Genomic DNA, 6,000 nt, shown 5'->3' with positions numbered 1-6,000 from the left:
AACCAGCGTCGGACCGCAAACCCCTCCCCGGACCCACCCCCTTCCCTGAAGGCGGCCACCGCAGCAGGCCCGGCCTCCTGCCCCTTTTGTTGTGATTCGAGAGCGGCAGTTCCCCTAGCCAGAGGGGCTGTGCGGGGGAGGCTGCGTGCCTGCGGGGCAGCCCTTCCCAGGCTTTTCTCGCCCAGGTTTCCGGAGCCTGAGAAGCTATGGAGAGGGCTTTTCCTCTGAGAGATTCCTCTACATGCCCCCCCACCCTCAACCACCATTCCCGCCCCGCCGCCGAGCTCCCGGAATTTAACCCTTCGGTGTCCTTATCCACCAGCAATAGGGTTCGTGCTTAACCCATCTCCGTATCCAGAGAGCCCAGCACTGCCTGGCACGTAGTCGACGCTCAATAAAAACTGATGACTGAAAGAGTTCAGATACTTTCAATCTACCTCTTCTGGGTTTCTCCTCTACAGGCAAAGCATTTTCTGGAGGTGACTACAAACAGCCCCCTTTCTTCCAGCAGATCGAGCCTCTCTCTCTGAGAATCCGTTTTCTCCTTTGTAAATTAAAGGCTTTGGATTCAGTGACCTCTAAGGTCCTTCCCCACCTGGCAGGGCCGGGGTTAGCAAGCCCTGTGATCAGGGGCCTGAACCCAATACAGCTAAGGGTGCATGTCGTGCAGAAGGACATTCCATGCCTGGCTCTGAGGCTCACACTGGGGGCAAAGTGAGGGGGTCATGCGGGCTGGGGGAGCCCTCTAAGGAGATTCCCAGGGCTTCCTAAGCAAGAGCAAGGTTTGGCCGGGCAGGAAGCAGCCAGCTGTAAAACCAGGCACCCGTCTGTGGGCCTTTGGGCAGGCAGAACCCTGAAGAGGACTTACGTTAAGGATGGCGATCCTCCTCCGGGTCCTTCCTCAGTGCCCTTCTCCCACTCCGCTCCCTTCCTACAAACCGGCAGCTCCAGCCCTGATAGGTGGGGACTCCCAGTCTCAGCCTCCAGCTCAGACTTCTCTCCTCATCCCTGGGCTTGTAAATCCATCCCTGGGCTTGTAAATCCATTGGTCTCTAGGACATTCCCATAGCCACAGCTAACCTAGCGAGCCCCAAACTTGGCACCCCAACCCCTGGGACCACTCTTCAGCCCTCCTCCCTACCCTCCACACTGAATCAGTCCCCTGGTCTGGTAGGCAGTGGAGGGAAGGGCCAGGAGGGAGGTGGGTGTGATTCTAAAAGGGCAACAGGAGGGATCCCTGTGGTGTGGAACTGTTCAGTATCTTGACTGCGATGGTGGATACAAGAAGCTACACAGGTGATAAAATTGTATAGAACTTAATATACACAAGCACACACACACTACACACACACAAAGTATAAGTAAAACTGAGGAAATCTGAATAAGATCAGAGGATTGCATCAATGTCTCCTTGTGATATTGTCCTAGAGTTTTGCAAAATGTTGTGGGAAACTGTGCAAAGTGAATGAGGGCTCTCTCTCTATTATTTTTTATAATGACATGTGAATCTACAATTACCTCAATAAAAATTTCAACTGAAAATAAAAGCTCAAAGTAACTCCAGGGCCCTCAGGATGCGGCCTGAACCCCTTGATACAGCTGACAGGGCCCCCCTCAAGGGCATTTCCAGCCTTCCCATCTCCCAGCCACACTCTCCCCTCTCCCCCATAGACCTTACTAACTGTTCTCCATGACTGTTTCTCGCCCCAGGGCCTTTGCACATGCCATTCCCTTGCCTGTCTGCTCAGCAACACCTAGTTCTTTGAGATCTCACTTAGCTATCACAGTGAGCACCCTACACAGTGCCTGCACACAGCAGATGCTCAATAAATGCCAGTGGAACTGAGCTCTCTCCTCTTCCCCTCACACTTTCTCTGATCTTCTTCGAATCCTACCCTTCCTATAAAGAATTAACCAATAAGGTATAAAATGAAACACTTTATAAATGCTGTTTTTGCCTGATTATGAAAATAATGCAACCTCCCTGTGGAACATTCAGAAAATATGAGAAAGTATAATGAAAAAAACTTTCACCCTGGTGTCCTGTCACCCACAGAGAAACGTTTAACATTTTGGACTATTTCTTTCATCATATCTTTTAAAACCAAATTGTGCAAGAATTTTTGTATCCAGCTTTGTTTTTGTAAACTATATTGTTTTGTGCACATTTTTCAATGTCCTTCTAAATGGCTTTAGACTGTTTCAGTATCTAAAACGACCATGTCCATAGTGTCATTTCTCTACTCTTAGACATCAAGGTGTTTACGATTGTTACTAGCGGAATTACACCAAGACAATATTGAGCAGCTACTATGCGGTTCCTGCTAATTGTCACAAATGAGAAGACCAAGGCTCAGAGAGGCTAGGTGATTTCCCCAGAGTCACAGAGCTGATAAGTGGTCAGGCTGGGATCACTAAAGGGTACATGACCCCTCTTGCAAGTTCTTAGTGGCTGCACACCAGAGGCTTCAACAAATCCACCTGTGCTTCACTCACCAACCCACATTCCCAAGAGAAAGTGAGTATTTGAAGCTTGCACAGAGTAGTTCACTGATGCACTTCTGTTGAATTGGACCAAAGACCTTGGAGGCCACTTCAGGAAGAGAGTAGACCCTTGTTCTAGATGAAATATGAAGGCTATATGCTTTATGGCTCTAAGTCTGTATGTGCCACCCTCATGTCTCAGGCTCTGTGCTGCCCCACAGGCAGAGCCACCCACCAGATTCTGAGTGCGTTTCTGCAGTCAGAGGACCTGGGTTCCAATCCTGACTCTGCCACTTCCTGCCCTGGACGGGTGACTCCTTTGCTTCGCTTACCTCATTTGTAGGAAACACTTCACTCAACACCTCCTAGAGGAATGAAAGGTCTGGATGCACAGTGGGTGCAGAACAGTCCCTGCCGCGTGACGCTGCACCACAAGTCGCTGTGTGCCGCGCACTCCCGCCGGGCTGCAAGGCTGCAGGCGGGAGGGCACCTCACTGCGCAGACTCCGTGCCTGAGCCAATCTGTGAGGCAGCGCCTCCCGCCAGACCGCACCCCGCAGGGGCCACGGGAATCACGTTCCCAGGGCGTGATGAGGAGTTCAAGGGCGTGGACTGTTTTCTCTTTTTTCTTGGCTCTCGAGTTCTGTTGCCAAATCACCTTCCTAATCGTCTGGGCGTGTCCCATCCCGGAAGCACAGCCTGAGACTCAGTGGAGGCCCGGCTGATGTGCTGGCCAGTGCGGGGAGGCTGGCAAGACACACACTGATACATGGAAACAATGAAATCTGGGAGTCAGGAGGTGGCCAATGCTCCGGAGAAAACCGAAGCTGAGTAAGGAGGAGAGAATGTGAGGGAAGCACGGGTGCTCTTTCCGCCCAGGGCGGGGGAGAGGGGGGCCGGGGGGCCCAGGAAGATGCTGCCCTGCGAGGTGGCACAGGCAGAGGTTCAGAGGAGGGAACGAGGAGCCCTGTGGGGTGGAAAACTCGCATTCCTCTGGGCTCGATAGCACTTAACTTCCATCATTCCTGTGCTATGCATCACTTCCTATTTGTGTTATAGTTATTTGTATATTCCATTTATCTCTCTTAGAAGACTGTTACAAGCACAGATACCTTGTGCACAGATACCACGTGTCCGTGTCCTCTTAACCTCTGTGGTCAGCAGCGCATATCACGGGCCATCACTGATTGTTGAAGTGAATCAGATTGAACCGAAACCACTTGAAAGCCTATAAGGCATAATTAAAGTAGAAATAATTTTAGTGGATATTATTCATGATTACCCATACTAGTAAGAATGGAGAAACCAGTAGTTTAAATCTATAGAACTGAAGAGGCTCCACCTTGCCTATTTGTTAAGTCAAAAGGGAAGCCAGCAATCAATCAGGCAAACACTGGTCCAGCCATTTGGGAAAGTGATTTGGAATGTGTGTCAAGGGGCCAGGATGTGGGTCTGGATCTGGCCCTCCAGGAGGAGATTGTGGTTAAAGTAGTCAGGTTGGTCAAATATTTCACGTATTCCAGTGGTCCTATGTTGGCCTGATATCTATCAGGCCCTCCTAGCTGGCTTTCTCAGATTCGGAAATCCGCAGTGTTCTATCACAACCACTTTTGTTTTATTTTATTTTTTTAAATTAAGGTATGGTATAGGAAATTCCCTGGCAGTCCAGTGGTTAGGACTCTGCGCTTTCACTGCCAAGGGCACAGGTTCGATTCCTGGTCGGTAAACTAAGATCCCCGGAAGCCCCCATGGCATGGCTGAAAAATAAGTAAATAAATTAGTTAATTAATTAAGGTATGGTTGATTTACAATATTATATAAGTTTCAGGTGTACAACATAGTGACTCACAATTTTTAAAGATTATACTCCACCTATAGTTAGTATAAAAGACTGGCTATATTCCCTGTGCTGTACAGTATATCCTTGTAGCTTATTTATTTTATACGTAGTAGTTTGTACCTCTTAATCCCCTACCCCTATCTTGCCCCTCCCCCCTTTCCTCTCCCCACTGGTAACCACTAGTTTGCTCTCTATATCTGTGAGTCTGTTTCTTTTTTGTTATTTCACTAGTTTGTTTTATTTTTTAGATTCCACATATAAGTGATATCACACAGTATTTGTTTTTCTCTGTCTGACTTATTTCACTAAGCATAATACCTTCCAAGTTTATCCTTGCTGTTACAAATGGCAAAATTTTGTTCTGTTTTTTGGCTGAGTAGTATTCCATTATATGTAGTAGTATTCCATATATATATATCTATATATAGAGAGAGATATATATAGATAGATAGATATTTATTTATATGTGCCACATCTTCTCTATCCATTCATCTGCTGATGGATACTTAGGTTGCTTCTGTATCTTGGCAATTGTAAATAATGCTGCTATGAACATTGGGATGCATGCATCTTTTTAAATTAGTGTTTTTGTTTTCTTCATATATATACCCAGGAGTGGAATTGCTGGATCATATGGTAGTTCTATTTTTAGTTTTTGGAGGAACCTCCATACTGTTTTCCACAGTGGTTGTACCAATTTACATTCCCATCGACAGTGTACAAGGGTTCCCCTTTCTCCCCATCCTAGCCAATATTTGTTATTTGTGTTCTTTTTGATGATAGCCGTTCCGACAGGTGATATCTCATTGTGGTTTTGATTTGCATTTCCCTGATGATTAAGGATGTTGAGTATCTTTTCATGTGCCTGTCGGCCATCTGTATGTCTTCTTTGGAACAATGTGTCTTCAGGTCTTCTGATCATTTTTTAATCGGGTTGTTTGTTTGTTTGATTTTGAGTTTGTATGAGCTGTTTATATATTTTGGATATTCATTCTTTATCAGTCATATTTGCAAATATTTTCTCTCATTCAGTAGGTTGTCTTTCAGTTTTGTGGGTGGTTTCCTTTGCTCTACAAAAGATTTTAAGTTTAATTGGGTCCCATTTATTTATTTTTTTGCCTTTGTTTCCTTTGCCTTAGGAGAAAGATCCAAAGAAATATTGCTACTATTTATGTCAAAGAGTGTTCCACCTATGTTTTCTTCTAGGAGTTTAATGGTTTATGGTCTTACATTTAGGTCTTTAATCAATTTTGAATTTATTTTTGTATATGGTATGAGAAAATGTTCGAATTTCATTCTTTTACACGTAGTTGTCCAGTTTTCCCAGCATCATTTGTTGAAGAGACTGTCTTTTATCCGTTGTATATTCTTGCCTCCTTTGTCATAGATTAATTGACCATAAGTTCATGGGTTTATTTCTAGGCTCTCTATTCTGTTCCACTAATCTGTGTATCACCACCACTTTTATGCATATGGACACTTTATAGGCAAGAAGGTGGGGAACACCTTCTGCTTCCTCCTAGGAGGCAGCGCCCCCTAGTGGTTCACATCTCGCACCGCCTTGAGCGTTTGCACTCTCCAGCGCCAAGTTGTAAAGCCAAAGGGTTTTAGGGAACATCTGGCCCAAGCATCTTGATTTCAGACATGGAACCAAAAACCCAGAGAGTTGTCAATGGG

The sequence above is a fragment of the Balaenoptera acutorostrata genome, chromosome 6, assembly GCF_949987535.1.
Source record: "Balaenoptera acutorostrata chromosome 6, mBalAcu1.1, whole genome shotgun sequence".
Taxonomy (NCBI): domain Eukaryota; kingdom Metazoa; phylum Chordata; class Mammalia; order Artiodactyla; family Balaenopteridae; genus Balaenoptera; species Balaenoptera acutorostrata.
The sequence above is the reverse complement of the archived record's forward strand: the minus strand, read 5'-3'. Positions refer to the sequence as shown.